Source organism: Pogona vitticeps, chromosome 12 (assembly GCF_051106095.1).
Source record: "Pogona vitticeps strain Pit_001003342236 chromosome 12, PviZW2.1, whole genome shotgun sequence".
Classification (NCBI taxonomy): domain Eukaryota; kingdom Metazoa; phylum Chordata; class Lepidosauria; order Squamata; family Agamidae; genus Pogona; species Pogona vitticeps.
Window position 1 is genome coordinate 23,657,375 of NC_135794.1, and position 18,671 is coordinate 23,676,045.

The 18,671-nt window shown below is 45.4% G+C and overlaps 1 long non-coding RNA gene across 1 annotated transcript; it reads right to left on the reverse strand.

Moving 5' to 3' along the window:
• Positions 1-11,288: 11,288 nt before the first annotated feature.
• LOC140702389 (uncharacterized) lies at positions 11,289-18,608 on the reverse strand. Its single transcript, XR_012081533.2, has 3 exons — positions 18,191-18,608; positions 13,070-13,167; positions 11,289-12,459 (listed from the first exon to the last, which is right to left on the reverse strand). It is a non-coding gene; the product is annotated as an uncharacterized LOC140702389 (long non-coding RNA).
• Between the last annotated feature and the right edge of the window lie 63 nt (positions 18,609-18,671).

Here is an 18,671-nt window from a genome sequence, read left to right on the forward strand (position 1 = left end):
CAGAAGATCACGTGTTTCTTTCCAACATGAAATAACTTTTGAAAGAAGGACCAGCCGGAGTGAGAAATCAATATCTTCCTTCTCGCTGGGCGTACTTCAGAGGAGATTCAAACCGGGCTTCTGCCCTCAATTCGCATCTTTAAAAAGCCCTCCGTTTCGTCCCCTGCGGTGGCTCTCGTAGCTATATCACTCCTCCATATATTGACTTTGTAAACTGTGGCGGTTCTCTGGTGTCTGTATCAGTATTCTGGACCAACCCTCGGAGTGTTGGCAGCAGTAAAAAAAAAAAACAGTGCCCGGACACGTGGCTAGCTGCATTCTTACCCATGCTCTTTGTAAGGTTTCCTCCATGTCCCTAGATAGAAAATCAATGGCTAATGAATGAAATATGAGTGCTTATATATTACAGGAGAGGCTTCTCCTACTCGTGGAAAGACGCTCGAATTTCTTGAGATCCTCTCTGGTGCCCGAGCATAAGATGATGAATTTTAAGGAGGGCCGTGCCAACGGGCTGAGGAGTCACAGAGGGTGCAGAGACATGAGGGAGATGAAAGGATAAAGAGACTGGGACGATTAGAGAAATTTGCCTTCAGAGAAAACAGGCGGTGGCCACTGTTACAACGACGTAAGATGAAGATCTGTGGAAGAGTGGAGGGTGGCCGTTGCAGCTCGCCAAGGGGAAACAGGAATGCGGTGGGCCTGACAGCGCTTACTGTGATCAGAGCCGGCCCTACTGTTGGATAAAATGAAGCGGTCATCTCAGGAGGTTGATAACAAAAGGCAGTGTTATAAGGATGCTTCCCTGAGATTCCCCTAAGCTTGCTGGTTGCCTCCACTTTCTGGATACTGGCCTTAAAGAAAGACTCAAGTGTCAATCCAACCAGCGGTGGCACTTTCTTGAAAGAAAGCAAGAGGAGGGTCTTGTTGTTCCTTGCCTCGGGCAGGAAAATATCTTGGGACACTCCGGTAAGCCCAAGACATGGTAAGAAGCCGTCATACGGCAGGCCCATCAAAGCCAGCGTGGTCCACTCTGACTGGCAGCTGCTCTTCGACTCCGTCGGCTGCTTCCCTTTTGACTGGAGGTGCCAGGATTAGAACTCGGGTCCTTCTGTAGGGAAACTTTGAGCTCTGGCAGCAAGTGATGGACTTTTCTTCAGGAACACATCCTGTGATGGCTTTCCAGCACAGTGGTTTTCCCCTTACTGGAATTGAGCAGTAACAGCCGGCTTCTTGGTCACAGCTTGGAAAAGTTACATTTAGGACTAGAAACCTAAAAAGAGCCTTATGGCCTTCTAAAAATGATTTGACAGGTACGTTCGCCATCTCCATTCCAACTCAAATATGGTGTGCGAGCCTTAGTCTCCCCATAACACTGCTCCAATCCCAACTTAAGCAAGCATGGAATGTTCTCTCGGACAGCAAGGAAAATGTGCCAAGGGTCTACTCAGAGGCATTGCACCTATAGATACATAATTTAGAATATTTGTGGACAACCCCCCCCCCAATGGCAATGGTCACGATGCAACTTGGAAATCTAAAAACCAGGGCAAGGGAACCACGTCCACACATATGACAACTATAAGAAGTTGAAGAAGTTAAACAGAGGCAAAATACTGAGATCCCCAAACATTCGGATATTTAAAAATTGATAAGAGCCAGCTGTAAAGCATAGTCCTCATCATCTTAGAACCCGGCAGTAAAACATAGTCCTCATCATCTTAGCCGCCTAGAGTGGTCATATCGACCAGATAGGCAGGATATAAATAAATAAATAAATAAATAAATAAATAAATAAATAAATAAATAAATAAATAAATAAATAAATAAATAAATAAATAAATAAATAAATAAATCATAGAGCTGGAAGGAACCCGAGGGATCCTCAAGTTCAGCCCCTTTCTTGGAGGCCCAGTGCGGGATTCAAACTCCTGACCTTCGGCTCTACAGCCAGAAACCTAAAATAAAAGAAAACAGGATGGAATAAAAACTAAAGGATCCTTTTAGCCTTTTGGGGTTCCAGACGGAGCTCCATCTCTTAGCGTTGCCACGTCCCATTCATAACCCAAGGTTGTGATTTAACCGGCATGGACATGAAGTTTAAGCTCTTTTACACCCGGTAAAGAGCAACCCTCGCTGAAGGTGTTCTAGGTATAACCAGTTCCACCTTGCGGGCGCTAAATGGGCTCGCTGCTCCCAGTGCGTGCACACCGCGTGGCACGCAGGTGGCCATCAGATCCCATCGCCGACGTGGAAACGCCACCTTAGAAAGTCTCGGAGTGACAGGGAAATGGAAGGCAGCCAAGCTAATCCCTTCTTACCTGCTGCCTCGCGCCGCCGCTTCACGCTCTCTTCACATGCTCCCGGAGGTCCTGCGCGCCCTGCTGTTCGCTCCAGGCCTCCAGCGTCAAAGGGGATCAGCCCTTTCGCGGAGGCACCCGGCATCAGGATGACATGTGAAACTAGCCAGCGCTGTAACACTTTACACTTCACATCTTCCCTTGATGGTGAGCCTTTGCAGTGAGAGGGAATCAAAGAGGGAAGCAAATAAAAATAGATCAAATCCTGACAGCCGGAGCCTGGTTCCCTCAGCCCTTCGCTGCCAGGGTTAAGCTGTCCATGTCACAGACACTGAACAGGACGCTAACCCCGGGGTCAACTTTGGCATCCATGTCTTGGCACAGAACCCTGGTGGAACTCATGGACCTCCATGTCTTTGGAGGAGAGGTTTCCCTTTAAAGGAGAGCCAGGGACACTCTTGCTTTTGATGGCGCCCTCCAGTTGAAGGTCTGTCCAGCCAATGTCAGGTTTGATGATCAAGAACAAGGAGGAGGGACTGTCATGTTATCCATGGTCTCCAGGGAGTGGCCCCTGGACAGCTCTCTTAGAAGCGACCTGGCTGCTAGCATCATCGAGGACAGGCATTCTTTCCTCTTTTTTCCACTTGTACACAGGTGGGAATGCCTCTTCTGAAGTAGTTCCATCCATCCATCCATCCATCCATCCATCCATCCATCCATCCATCCATCCATCCATCCATCCATCCATGCATCCATCCATCCATCCATCCATCCATCCATCAACACATGTATCGACAGATGACAGAGACTCAAATATGCATACAGCTGGAGGCACTTCTTCAGTTGATTAATGTTTAAGGTCTATAGATCTGCAGTCGTAAGATCGAATCCATGCAACAGAGGGAGCTCCTGTCACTTGTCCCAGCTCCTGCCAACCTAGCGGTTTGAAAGCATGCAAATGCAAGTCGATAAATAGGTACCACCTCGGTGAGAAGGTAACAGCGTTCTGTGTCTAGTCACGCTGGCCACGTGACCATGGAAACTGTCTTTGGACAAAATGCTGGCTCTATGGCTTGGAAACGGGGATGAGCACCGTGCCCATCCATCTGTCCGTCCATCCATCCATCCATTGCTTTGGATACTCTTTCCTGGTAAACAAATATATTCCAAGCAGATAAAAGCCAAGCAAAACAGAACATTAGCAACACCTTCTTCCAGTAGAAAAACCAGGACAGCTTTGTAACCAGAAAATATGGCATTGATGACATACCAAACCAACTCTTGGGAAAATCCCACTGATTCATTAGGTCAGTGAAGACTGGGATCACCCACTGGATTTAGCCTGCACTTTTCTTTCTTTCTTTCTTTCTTTCTTTCTTTCTTTCTTTCTTTCTTTCTTTCTTTCTTTCTTTCTTTCTTTCTTTCTTTCTTTCTTTCTTTCTTTCTTTCTTTCTTTCTTTCTTTCTTTCTTTCTTTCTTTCTTTCTTTCTTCGGCTTTTATTATTAAGGGTCATTGCTGCCTTTTGGCTTTCTAATACCTCAGTTTTCCCCGAATACAGTATATCTATCCAACATTGGTGGAAAACAGTGAAAGTTGCTTTGGTTAGAGGTATACTGTATTTGCTTTTGTGCCATTCAAAGAGGGGGCTGAAGGTTGAAGAAGAAAAATTAAAAGATGGCTTTTGTCCTAGGGACTCTTTGGAAATCCCTTGAATGCACTTCCATTCCATCTCAAGATAGCCACTGCATTTTTTTCGTGTGAAATCAAAGGAATCAATGATTGATGCACAAATGCATCCTGCTATGACATCATCATGGACTGGAGTTGGGTTTTTTTGGGGGGAGGGGGTTTCAGTAAGAAGTGAAAGGACTAAAGACGTATTTATGCAACAATGGTTTCCAAACAGTAACAAGGACAAATAATATGTGTGTGTTAAGAGGGAAGATCCGGACGCAAACAGAGAAAGTGCATACTGCCGCCACCATATCACACAAAGCAGCCACAGTGCAACCTGTTTCTTGGGGTGCTGCCAATCCACACAAGGAAGAGAATCAGCCTGTTATTTCGTTGACTTGTTCCCCATGTTACATGACAAGGGGAAGAGTCAGCAAGTGTGAAGGATTTTCAGACAAAAATCTCTGTAGATACAGCAAAACAGCATCATGCATAGAATCCTAGAATCATGGAGTTGGAAGGGGTCCATAAGGCCATCCAGTCCAACCCGTTGCTCAAGGCAGGAATCCCAGTCAAAGCAGATCTGACATAGGGTGGTCCAATGTTCTCTTGAAGGCCTCCAACTTTGGAGCCCTCACCCCCCCCCCAGGTCATGGGTCCCATTGTCGTACTGCTCTAACAGTTAAGAAGTGCTATCTGATATTCAGCCTAAATCTGGCTTCCTGTTGGGATAAAACAGCAATGCTAGTAGGAAGTGATCTGAATTTTGGTAGGCAGACACCCTGGGTATGCTTCTCCCTCTTGTATTTTCTAGAGCCACTGTGCAGAAGGTTAACTGGCACTCTTAGTCCTCCTTCCTTTCTTCTACAAGATCACTTCCTCTTTCTTCCTGCTTCTCCAAGATGTGAGAGGCAGAGAAGCCAGTTCTTGGGCACTGAGAAACAAAATTTAGAGATCTTTGTTCCCTTAAAAGCTTTCCTAACAAACAGTGAGTTTCCTTTTGTTTAAAACGAGTTCCACAATTGACTCTTCTACTCAAAGGTCAATAGAACTACACCAACCTCCTGTGCCCAATCTGTAGCTCAAGGCAGCTGCCTCATTCTGCCAAAGAGTAGGGCCGGCCCTGAGCAATATTTCAGGATTTCACATCTCTTCAACCACCCTCAAGACAAAGGCTTTGCTCCACAAGGAGCTCTCAAACCCCATTTAGTTCCCTCTTTCATCACAGACTAAGGATGAAAACACAATTAGCATCCACTCCAAGCCCATTTTAGAAGATACCTGTTCTCTGTTTGTTTAGCTTGCTTAGAGAGAAAAAGGATAACCACTCTCTTGAAATAAGACTTTTTATCAGTCAGTTTTGCTGTGTTGTTGTTGTTTTAAATTTCCAGCTAGAAGACAGAAACATAATAAGGATAAAGTGATATAATTCAAGGACTGCAGAGATATTGATTGTACCAGTTAACTCTTGCACTCGTTAAACAGTGCATCTAATGCAGGTTATGTAAGGAGATTCGCAGCTGGAATTCGTAACTGAATTGATTTTCACAGACTGGACAAAACGCTTGCATGAGTATATTAGGGATGATGGGATGTAGGTTCAAAGCATGGTTCAGACAATGAGTAGAAACTAGCAGAGGATTGAAGTTCCTCTTAGCTGCAGGTGGCTTTTTAATTCTAAATCCAAGCTGGATTGGACACAGCCCTGAAAAGAGAAGACACTTTCAAACACAGGACCGGCCACCATATCACCTCTTAACTGTCTCTTCTCCAGGCTAAACAGACCTCAGTCCTTCCGTTTCTCTTCATAAGAACTTGGTCTGTAAGACGTCTCTCACTGTTTTCATGGCATCGTCTCTGGCAGATCCAATTCCGTAATTGGATGTGGCCTCTACCAAAAATCAGACCTCTGTTGTTGTTGTTGTTGTTTAGTTGTTAAGTCATGTCCGACTCTTCGTGACCGCATGGACCAGAGCACGCCAGGCCCACCTGTCTTCCACTGTTGGGTCAAATTCATGTTGGTCGCTTTGATGACACTGTCCAGCCATCTCATCCTCTGTCGTCCCCTTGTCCTATTGCCTTCACACTTTTCCAATATCAGGGTATTTTCCAGGGAGTCTTCTCTTCTCATGAGATGGCCAAAGTATTGGAGCCTCAGCTATTAGGACCCACCAAAGTGCCCCCAAATGATGCAAGCTTGCAGGTTCTTAAGCATTCTTCATCAAGCTAAATCTGTGGTTCCCACCTTGGGTGACCCAACTGTTCTTGGATTGCAGCTGCCAGAAGCCTTCACCAACAGCTGTGCTAGTTTCTGGGAACACCCAGTGGATGAGATGGCACAAAAACTCTGGAAAAATTCCAGATGTTCTACAGAACTCAAAAGCTCAAGCGCATTTGTGACATTTTTGGTTGGCCCTGATTAAAGAATTACCAAACTCTAGGCTCTAATTACACGGACTCTAAACGCTATAAATGCAAGACACACTTTGTAACATAACGGTTATGCTGACTGACTGTTAAAAGAAGGGTTAACACACCCTTCCAGACTTCCCTGTTTGAATGTCTTAAATCCATTCCTTCCATATGACCTGCAAGAACACACGTCTGCTGAGCGTTCGCCTTCCCTTGGCTTTTGACGGTGGCACACACACACACACACACACACACACACACACACACACTCGAGATCCTCATCATTTTGATTAAAGCTTTGGCTTTCTTAGGATGTCATGTACAGTATATCAAAGGAGATCAGCAAGCACTCAAGAAAGTCAGATGACAAAGGCAGGCCTCAGAATATGCACAGCGAAGCAGAGTTCCACGAAGAGGTGAGCGTAATGTAATGAGATATAATTTTGGGAAAAAAATTATATATCTGCGAGTCAGGCAGGGTGCTTGAACCATCTGAACGACATCTGAAGGTTTCGCATCAATTCCTGCCCGGTGAACCGATGACTGATCACAAGAGAGGGGTTTTGTCTCAGGGCAGTGGCCTAATCAGGGGACAACCGGGTGGGTGCAAGCAATCAACCACCCGGTTGTCCCCTGATTAATTAAGCAATCAATCACTTTCTCCGAGCAAAAGCTTTGGAATGGCAAACCGTGGCCTTATTTTGGAGCGTTTGAGAATAATTTGCCCATGACGCACTGAGATTTATCCGGCAATGGTCTGGTAGATCTCGATCAGGAGACTGTGTTTTTATTTCCTTTAATCAATGGATAGGAGGAAGAGCTTTCTTCTCGTACAATTATGCAGAAGGCTCATTTTTCCTCTCATTTTCTAAAATATGTTCCCCGAGGCAGCTGCTCCACTCTGCCCAACGATGGCGCAACCCATGAATGAGTCCTTGCTACGTTCTTTCAACCAAGTTTTGGGAATGTTATTTTTCTGGGCTACAGCTATATGAATTATCCCAACCACTATGGCATTTTTCAAACTCTAGGCTGTTCTTTTATCACTCCTAAGGAGCAAGGAAAATGCTATCTAGTTTTCCCCTTTTGTCTTTTTATAAGCAGCAACATCAGAATAACCCATTTGCACTTCCAGTGTATATTTCCGCTCCGCCACCTTGCCTTTTATCCTGTCACTTATGTTTATATTGATTTTATTTACTGTCTATCTTCTTATTTTGATTCTGGTTGTTGAATTTGTGTTTGATTTTGCAGGTAATTATGTTCTAGATCTGTTACTGAATGTTGTAATTGTTGAATTGATTTGTTTGATGATGTTTTATATTTTACGTGCCATTGTTCTGTCGAGGGTAAACCACCCGCAGTGGCCTTGTTGCCAGATGGGTGGCATAGAAGTCAAACTAATAAATAAAGAAACATCAGGTGTATTATTGAAGTCTGTTTTCCTGAATTGGAATGATGCGTTTGAGACAATAGAAGGTGCAAATAACACACAATGCAGGTTCGCGCCGTTTACAACACAGAGTATAAGTCCATTAGGACCTTTTGAAAATGGAAGACTAACATCCATTAATGGCCACTCTGGCTGCCTCAATGTAAGGAGAAATGTAACTAGTTACTTTTTAAAGAAAGTAACATTTCAATCACTGGCTTTACTCAAGGGCTAACAATGGCAATTGTTAGGTAGCCAGAACAATCTAGTGTGTTTGTGGCTACCATGTGGGAAAGCCCTTCCATTAATCAGAGAAAACAATTTATGCTCATGAGAGATCGGAAGGAATTTAAACTCTTGGCATGCGGAGTGGGTGGCAAAAAGGAATCTGACATTTTTAGGTACATTTTCAGTATGTAAACAGCTGCTTTTTCTCCACCTGCAGGCAAAACTATTTTAATTTTGGTGAGCAGCTACTCACTAAAAGTTTAGGGGCTTTTAGTGCAAGTCACTTTATGTTTTTTTATAACCACTTTTCAACACAATTGCATTTAGGTACTATAGTACCTTTGGTGTTGTGGTGGCGCTGTGGGTTAAACCGCAGAAGCCTCTGTGCTGCAGGGTCAGAAGACCGAGCAGTCGTAAGATCGAATCCACGTGACGGAGTGAGCGCCCATCGCTTGTCCCAGCTCCCGCCAACCTAGCGGTTCGAAAGCATGCAAATACAAGTAGATAAATAGGGACCACCTCGGTGGGAAGGTAACAGCGTTCCGTGTCTAAGTCACACTGGCCATGTGATCACGGAAGATTGTCTTCGGACAAAATGCTGGCTCTATGGCTTGGAAACGGGGATGGGCACCGGCCCCTAGAGTCGAACACGACTGGACAAAAAAATTGTCAAGGGGAACCTTTACCTTTACCTTTGACGTTACATTGGGTATTTGTGTAGCTGCACTTTAACATTATGTGTGGTGTGTTTTTCTTTCTACCTGTTTTTACAAATTGTTGTAACCCTCCTTCATTCCTAGTTTTGGGAGGACGACAGGCCATCCACCAAGCGGGTCATAAACCACATAAATAATCAACCCAAAAATGTATGATAAACAATGCCACTAGTTGTACTGGGTGGTTTTTGTACCTAAAAACAGCAACACAGCCACACTGCAGCTGTCAGAATGATGTGATCTGAAATAACACGTTTGCTCTCAGTCCTCTGAATTCCATTTTTCCCAGCGGTCTCTGCCATTTGTATTTTATCCACTTCCCATTTCCACCTGAAGCCAAATTTCCTTCAACCTGTTTTGGGGCATCTTCCAGCAGGGCGAGATGTTACTCCCGTTTTTGTTTTTTTGTTTTTTTTAGAGGGGAAGAAAAATGTTCATGTTTCCTTGCAAGCCCCACTGCATATGGCCATGATCTCTGAGAGCAAATACGTGTTGAATGTAGACACACACACACCCATGTGCTGAGCTAACCAGACACTCCTTGTAGGCCCTTGGCACTGAGGTTGCCTCGTTGCATCTCTTTGGTGCCTCGTTATGAAAGAGGAAGGCTCCCTCCAGAGCAAGGTTTTGCCAGTTTCATACCCATCAGACGACTGCCATTCGTAGCACTAAATGCCAAACCTCCTGGCGATCCATGGAGTTTACTCAAGGCCTGTCCTTGATGCTGCTTAACACTTGCTTTTGGAGGCTATGACACTTCCATGCGTGCGTGCCTGGAACCCATGGACACACAGCCTGAGTTCTAGAGGTGAGGATAGTTCCATTTTTCTTACCTACAAGTCCCAGGAGAGCTCATCAAGGTCAAAGATCTAGAGTGTGTAATGCAGTGGTACCCCAACCTTGGTTCTCCAGAGGTTCTTGGACTGAAGCTCCCAGAAGCCTTCACCCCTTGCTGTGCTGGCCAGGATTTCTGGCAGTTGCAGACCAAGAACGTCCAGGGTCCAAGGTTGGGAAGCATCGGTCTAAGGTCTCTTGGGACATCTTGGCAGCAACATTCCAGGAGCTGAACCTCAATCCCCCCCCCCCAAAAAATGAAATGTTCCCATGTTTGTTGAGATCATCTTCCACCCTCTACTCAGGTAACAATGCATTCTGCCAAACTTGGGGCGGGGGGGGGGGACACATCATTTTAACAGAGATGAGCCACCGCTCTACAGCCAGGTAAGCGAATTGATGCCCACCTGATTTTCTGCTGTAACCGGGGCATCGTAATATAGGGTGGGTGGAAAATATTCTAAACAAATAAACTGACAGCTGGCAACTCTAAGGGGGAAAAAAGGAAAAGTACAAAACAGGAAAAGGACTGAATTTTGAATTCATCTGACAAGTCTTTGGCAATAGGCATTGAGTTGAATTGCATGCTTATTTATTTTCTCTTACAGTGGTGCCTCACTAGACAGTTACCCCGCATGACAGTTTTTTCGCTAGACATTGACTTTTTGCGATCACTATAGCGATTCGCAAAACAGTGGTTCCTATGGGGGAATTTCGCTGGACAATATTGGGTCCCTGCTTCACAAACCAATTTTCGCTAGAATACAATTTTGACAGCTTCCTCCGCGCTTGCAAAACAGGTGTTTTCGGGACCTAAGCTTCTCAAGACAGCGATTTAAACAGCAGATCGGCGGTTCGCAAAGCGGCTTTCCTATGGCCGATCTTCGCTAGACAAGGACGATTCTTCCCCATTGGAACGCATTAAACAGGATTCAATGCATTCCAATGGGGAAATGCTTTTCGCTAGATAATGATTTCAGTAAACAGTGATTTCAGTGGAACGGATTATCCTCATCTAGCGAGGCATCACTGTACTTGATAATCAAATTTCTCTGAGCAGTGAGTTTCTAAAACCAAGTTACAAGTAACATACTTGCCTGTAACTATTTATTTGGGGGTGATGCGCAACATGATTAGTACTTTCAAAGTTAACTTTTTATGTATGTTAGTTAAGAGTAATGAATAACACCTAGTTGCTTTCTGTGACTTTTAAAGGGATTCAGCCTTCATGCAATTCTTTTATGAATCCTACAGGGCAAGGCCAGTTCTTGGGGGGGGGGGGTTGGCATTTTTTTAACAAATATTTCCAAAATGTAATATCAGAATTGGACACTAGAGGGAAGCACAGAATATCCTCCAGTATTTTAGTAGCTTGTTAAGTACACACCCATTACTTGGATAATCAGAGCAACAATATCTCTAATGTATTCTCGAAGGCTTTCACGGCTGGTATCTGATGGTTGTTGTGGGTTTTTCGGGCTCTTTGGCCATGTTCTGAAGGTTGTTCTTCCTGATGTTTCACCAGTCTCTGTGGCCGGCATCTAGTTCTGACTCCTGTCCTCTGAAGATGCCGGCCACAGGGACTGGCGAAACATCAGGAAGAACAACCCTCAGAACACGGCCAAAGAGCTCGAAAAACCCACAACAACCATCAATAACCCTAATGTCTACCTGACTGCTAAGAGGTAATGGGTAATGTAATGAGTTCCTTTTAATGCAATACTCTGAGTGCTGATTTACAGCTGAAGCAGGACAAGAGTGACTAAAGACAGCAAATCGTAATATCAAGGTAAAACCAGAAGTATAATACTAGCGTCCTTTTGAATTTCTATTAGCCACTTCGAGGACGATTCATCAAAGAGTATCAATGGAATATCAGTACTGATATGACTGGTGCTTTACCTGAGCTAGTGAATTTTTGTCCAAAGCGATTTGATAAGCCCTACCCCACTTCCAACCATTAAAAAGGTTAAAAGCCCTCAAGAAAGACGTGCAAATTATTATCCATCTACATGATGGAATCGGGTGCAAGGAAATCTCCCTTGGGTGACACCTGATTGAAGTCGGAGGATGATGTGCTCCCAGCTTGTCTTTTGGAGCCCTCATCTTGCGAGGATGATCAATGGCAAAGGATCTCCCTGGGAACACAGTGTCAAGAGTTCTTAATTGCCTTTACAACTCCAGGCAAATCTCCGAAAGCTGAGCGGATGCAACGCCAAGGAAAAGTTTGGAAATCAAAGTTTCTTCTCTCTCTCTTTTTTTTTTTTTTTAAAAACTGCCCTGCTTTGTAAAAGTCTGACTGAAGAGTGGAGTGGAGGGGGGGGGGGAGAGAAATATTTGAAATTGTGTTGGCTCTCTCCCCCCCCCCTCCCCATCATAAAGGCATATCTGAGCCAGAATAATGCACCTATTCTCATTTTGACAGGGCGTTTCCAGGTGACGACATGCAGAGGAATATTCTGGCAATGCAGCTTAAAAGTGGAGAGGGTTCTGTGTGGTAGCTAGATGGTGATGACCACCACGGCTTTGGACCACTTTCCCAGATATCTGTGGGAGAGTCCCAGTTACGGCTTGAAACCAATTCAGTACCTGGAAAAATCTAAATGTAGTGGCCAGCAGCCTCCTCACCCCTCTAGCTGAGACGGTGACCAGGTGCCAGCTTCATCAGCTCAATTTTCCTCTCGCTCTCTTCTTTGGCTTTGTTCTTCTTGCTTGCAAAAGAGTTTTAGGGAATCCAAATGTTTGCACAGAGTATTTCATGGGCTTCAAGTAGACTTATTTGTTTGCTTATGTATTTGTTGCATTTATGCCCCATCTTCCTGTAGCAGAGTTACGGTCTCTTCTCCATTTATCCTCACGGCCGTCCTACATGGAGGATCAGGAAGACAAGAAGAAAGGATTTTGAGACAGCATGATCCAGGGGACATCCTGCCCATCCACTGAGGGGATGGCTGGTATCCTGCCCAAGCCATTACCAAGGGACCACGTGCAGAACCTGCGAAGGAAGACAAGACGCCTTGGAAATCTTTGCATGTTGCATCGAGCAGGGGTGTTGGGATTTGAGAGACAAAAAGTCCCCCCAATCCATCACTGGACTTTACATCTCAATGAGGACTAGAATCCTGGCTCGCCCAAGCTTCTGCTGAGTACCCTAAACTATTGCACCACAGACTCTCTGTGGGATGGTTGACCCAGTAAAAGCATTATCCCAGCCAGCATGTTGAAATTTGGCTCTCCGAGAATTCTCAACAGCTATCTTACCAAACCACAATTTCCAGAGTGAAGACAGAGGCACGTCACAGTTAATGCAGAATAAAATCCAATTTAAGGTGATTTTGTTGGTATATCTTGGCAATTTGGCTTGTGCCATGAGCGTTCACTGCAGATCTAGCTTCAGCAGAGGCATAAAACGGCATGCTTGCAGGCGTGGTTCGGTTTGGAAAAGAAAGGCATGCGTTGAAAGTAATCATCTTACCAAAGTTTTTTGGCCCGGTCATTTAGATGGTTCCTGTAGATCTTTTCTCTTCTGTTTCTTCTTCCAAACATAAAGTTCCCATTTTCTTTCTCTCTCCTCTGTCAAAAAAAGTCAGAGGTTTACAAGCTTCAAGTGCTGGCATTGGCATTCAAAAAGCCAGAGGCAGGTTCAAAATTAATCAGCGCAGACAATTTAGCCTGCGTTCCAAATCAGACGTCATTTGATTCATGCCATTGAAAGGATTAATAATTTGATTCTGGCAATTAATAAACTCAATGCAGGAGAGGGAAGGTATGGCTTAATTACCAAGTGGGAAAGTTTCAAGATTTGGGGGGGGGGGGTCAAAAGCGTCCAAGTGAAACAGGGGAACCTACCTTCAGAAAGAGCATTGGTGCAGAAATAACAAACTTAACAATATGAGAGAATGACTATCCGTCAGTCCATGGAGCCAGTGGGGCTCTACAGGGGATGGGTGATGGCAGATGATTTCTTAGTCCCCATGAATCCAATGTTTCGGTGGTGTGACTCTAGGTCTTTGCTCCAAATGTGCTGCTTTGACCAGCTGGACGCTAAAGGGCAAAGCATTCATTACAGGAATCCCCAAACAACCATAGCAACTAAGGGAAGGTTCCAGCTGAGTATACACTTAGAAGAATATTCCCTGCCTGCAGAGAACTAGCAGCTCAGGGAGAAAAGTCAGATCACAAGCCGTTTCCCTCCTTTGCTAGCTTCATGTGCAAGGTTAGTGGGTCGGTTGATGGGTGGTTGGTTTGCTCTGGTGGGATGGTCCAATGGTTAAGTTCCCGCCTGCAGCCAGAGATGGAGGAGTGCAAAACAGGTTCCTCCTGGCCCTTGCAAACACCCTGCCAGAAAGTCCCCAGGCTTTTAGAGACGGACAATCCCTCCACCAGCCCAATGCCAATTTACCAGCTGGGCGAGATTTGTCATTCCAGTCGAAAACAGGAGGCAGCCCTTCTAAGGGAGGTTCCTTAAGCGGCTACCGGGGATCTCAGGCGGTGAGATGACCCTCAGGGATATTAAGGTTCTGCACACAGAAAGGTTACTCAAGCTGCAAATTGGAACCACCCTATTTAAAAAAAACACATACACCGTGCCTCTACGGGGCTGGGCTTGTCCCTCACCAAGGGGGCATCGCCCTCCCACAGAAGTGGCTCAACGTGGCAGCACGGAAAATGCCACATTCTCAACATGCCCGCAGAAACGCAGGAAGGAAAAGAACCTCGTGGGTCTGGCCACGTATTGTCTGCTTCCCCCCAATGAACTAATGCCATCCCTCAAATTCTGCCTCTGAGAAGGGGGCTTCTCTGGAGCACCCCAGACAGAAGGGAAAAGGGTCCCGCTCGCTCCCAACCTCGGCGACACAGTTGTCGTTGGGTTCCACAGCACCCGTCATATCAAATCCTGAGGTTGAACTCTGAGGGTCTGTGGTTTGAACTTCCTCTGTGGGCGAGTTTTCACGTGCATCTCCCCCCAAGCTACAGATCCCTCTCCGGCACAGAAATTTAAATCCTACCACCACCAAACCTCAGGGAGAGATAAATCCTATAAAATCCCAGGATGGACCCGTGGCTGGGGAGGTGGGATGAGCTGTGTAGTAGAGATACTTCGCGGCCCCCTGCATGTGTAACATGCAGTTCCCTACAGGGTCCTCCATGGACCATCCTTGGCCTGTTACCCATAGCCCGGCTTATCCAATAGCCTCCCGCCCCTCCTGGCTTCCTGCAGTGCCTTATAGGAAACCGGAGCATGAATGCTAAGTGGGAAGAAGCCTGGGAAAAAGAAGAAACTCTGGCGTACGAGTTTCTGTATCAACAACTAATATTCTGTGGCTTAATTATCGATTGACTCATGCTCCTTCGGGATATAATGCAAATCTGTGCTGCGCACCGGGCGGCATTCCGAACAGAGCGTCTCGTCACCCCCAAAGGTGTGGCAGCTTCTCAAAGCAAGCAAGAATCTCCAAGGCCCCACGGTTGAGCAATCCCAAGGACAAAAGTGGGTGATCCGAGCTTTCGTTGGTCCTCGTGCAGCCGTTGCTGGCTGTTGATTTGGGATCCCGTTTATGGGATCGGTTTGGTTTCCTTTGTTCCGTTTTGAACAGTGGAGTGTTCCCAAACACCGTGGCCTAGTGGTTAGAGCAGGAATGGGCTTTTACATCTTTACATCTCTGCCCACTGGAGCTCCTGTGGGCAATGATGCTGCTGTTACGTGCTGTTAAGTTGCCTCTGACTCACGGCGACCTCATGAATGAGCCATCTCCAAAATGTCCTGTCCTCAACAACCCTGCTCAGCTTTTGTAGTCCCAAACTTGTGGCTTCCTTTAGAGAATCAATCCATGTCATGTTAGATCTTCCTCTTTTCCTGTTGGCTTCAACTTTTCCTAGCGTTATTGTCTATTCCAGCGAGTCCTGCCTTCCCATCACGTGCCCAAAGAAGGAGAGCATCCATTTCACCATTCTTGCCTCTAGGGATAGTTCAGGCTTGATTTGATCTAGGACGCCTTTGTTCATCCGTCTGGCAGTCCAGAGTGTTCCCAAAGCTCTCCTCTAGCATCACATTTCAAAAATGACTTTGTGTCTTCAGTATACTGTCTCCACCTTCTCTTTATTTCCATTATGTAGGTGCTCCTCATTAGTCTAATTACAGAACAGCTCTTTGCTAGGAAGTCAGTATCAAGTGGCCTTCAGCAAAAGTAAGCGCTAGGAAGACGCTGGAACCTAGAAAGACAACAACTCTTAGGATCCCACAGCAGCTCCTTTCTTTAAAGAAAATGCAAGATACCTTTTTATCCTTCCATATCTTTGATACTCATCCAGCACCGATTAAAAAAAAAAAAACTTTCAGGCACTTTTAAAAAATTAACATAGTACCATTCATTTCTCTAATCATGTTAATTGATTGCACGTTTTTTTCTCCTCTGCATCTCATGATTTGCATGCAAATTACAGTACGGACAAGGCTTTGGAGGATCCGTGACAAGGAGCCTCGACGGAGTCGGAGAAGAGGGAGGCTGGAATCGAATCCTGACTGTTCATCGGGTGCAAGGAAGACCAACCCTGACCTGCTTCTCTCCCTTCTGTCGCTTCTCTCCAAGCAGCATCATTTTGAGTACAGCCGCTTGGACATCAAGTCCCCACAAGTTCAGTAAGTCTTACTCTTAAGTAATTGCACACAAAATTGGAGCCTGGATCTCATATTGAGTTTAAATGCGGGGCCATAGGTTTTTGGTGGAATTTTAATTACTGAGAGAAAACGGGGTATCTATATTTGGATGGTGAAAGTTGTGTATATTTTAACTTTTTTTTTGTAGTGTTGTCCAGTTTTACCTTGGGGAAGAGCACCTCATTTCGTTGCACCCACTTGTGAGCGCAATGACAAATAAATTTCTTATGTCTTATGTCTTATGTCTTATATCACCTCGAGAGGAACCCAGCTGCCATTCCCCTCAACAGTTACTCGCTTCAAGCGGGCCTGACCCAAGATATTTTGCTGTCTGAGGCAGAGGGATAAACAACCCTCCCCAGTGACCCCCCAGCAAAGGGGTTAACGTATTTTTCCGCGTATAAGACCCCCAACCAATTTTCTAACCCCAAATTAAGAAATTAAGAGGCTCCTCTCCATCTCATGCTCTCTCTCTCTCTCTCTCTCTCTCTCTCTCTCTGACCTCTTCATCTTAGACATAAATCCCCAGTTCGGGGCCACAGGTGGCTTGGTCGTGACACCCTTCTGACCGGAAAGTGTGCCTGGACAGCTGACCGAGGTTGGCATCTTCATCCCCAAACCGTTCCAGAAGGTTACCGAAGCGTGCTGAATGGCAGCGAAGCCTCGCTCCCTAATCAGGGCCCAGCGAGATGTTTCTGATGGCTCTCTCTCCTTCTCTTAATCTACTAAAATACTTCCTAATACCTTCCTTCCAGCTAACGGACGATGCATAATTTTCAGGGTTTAAGCTCTTTTATTAAAGCAAAGATCCAAGGGAAGAACCTTCAGATAAGCAGGGATGGGAAAGAAGTTTGTTTTGGAAGGCTCTGAAAACACTACCATGACAGATATTTGTTGCAATTAAACACACACACACACACACACACACACACCTACCCCCCCCTAAAAATTGAGGGTTATCATTTCCAAAAAAAAACAGGTGGCAAAATTTGTGACTCTCGTCTGCTGTTGCTGTTGTTCATTGGTGACGCGCAGTACTTTGCAGTGTTTCCTAAAATGAAGCAGACAAGTTTCCAGGCCTCAAGGAATTTAAAATTAAGGCTCAATTTTAAGGGCTTAAGCTCTTTCATTAAAGCAAGATGACAAGGAATGGACCTTGGGATAAGCAGGGACGGAGAAGGAGTTTTCTTTTGAAAGGCTCCGAAAGCACAATCATGACAGATTTATGTTGCAATTAAACACACACAACCACACCCAAAAGTCCTTAAAATTTTGGGGTTATTATTTCCGACAAGACAAATGGCAAAAATCTGTCACTCTTGTCTGTTGTTGCGGTTGATGCTGTTCATTGGTAACACACTGTGCTTTGCAGAGTTTCATAAAATAAAGCAGACAAGTTTCCAGGCCTCAAGCAAGTTAAAATTAGGGCTCAGCTATGGGAAAGTGGTGATGGTGGTGGGGAGAGGGATAGAAATGAGATGGCCCAAGTAATTTTGCTGCCTGAGGCAAAGGACAAGCCAAGTCCTCTTCTTTTGGGGTGGTAATTGAAAGCCTAGCACACCTGAGAACCATAGGAAGGTTCTGGAAGGCCCTTGTGGCATAGAGGGGTTTGTCCTCCAGGACGATGGGAATGGCCAGGGTGCTCAGAGGTCACAGCTGATTCAACTACCCCTGCCATCTCCACAATGTGTGCTGCCAGAGGCCTTTGTCACATTGCACTCCATGGTAGGGCCGGCCCCAGCTGTCCCTGGAGGGGAAAACAGAGGAACACCAGTGTGAGCAAATGGATTTGCAAGACAGGGATACTGTAGTTTAGTCATTCCCGGTGGTGGGTGGGGGGGAGGATTTCTAATTTTTTTTCAAGCATCTCTACAATCTCCCTCAAGACAGTTTTAAATGCAAAGAAGCAAGAATTCAAAATAGTGCTGCTTAACGCACCTGATAGGTGTAGGCTGATGTCTTCACAAGCCAAGTTCCCCACTCATTTCACGACAGAGGCCTCTGCCTTGACGTACGAATAACTTTTTTGCCAGGTGCAAAACTGGAGAAAAACAAGGTCCGTATACAAATTCATGCCCAGTTCTGATCGTTCATAAAGGCTTGTGACAGCTTTAAAAAAAATCGAAAGCAGCTCTCTTCATAAAATGCAGAAAGGAGTCTTTGGTGGTGTTTTTTCCCCCTGCCAAAGAGTAACACAGCTAGATAAATCCGCTCTGGAGCAGGATCGGTCAAGAGTCAAGACACCCATTCTCAGCCTGGTAAGGTTCTTGCCGAGGCCACAAAGAGACATCCAAAATCAAACCAGTTAGGCTTTTTGCCCTGAGCTGAGAAGTATTCCCCCCCCCATCTCCAAAACAGCAGATATTCGGCAGCCGGGAGCTTTATCCTTTAAGTCCCAAGGGCTGATGGTTTTCCCCAC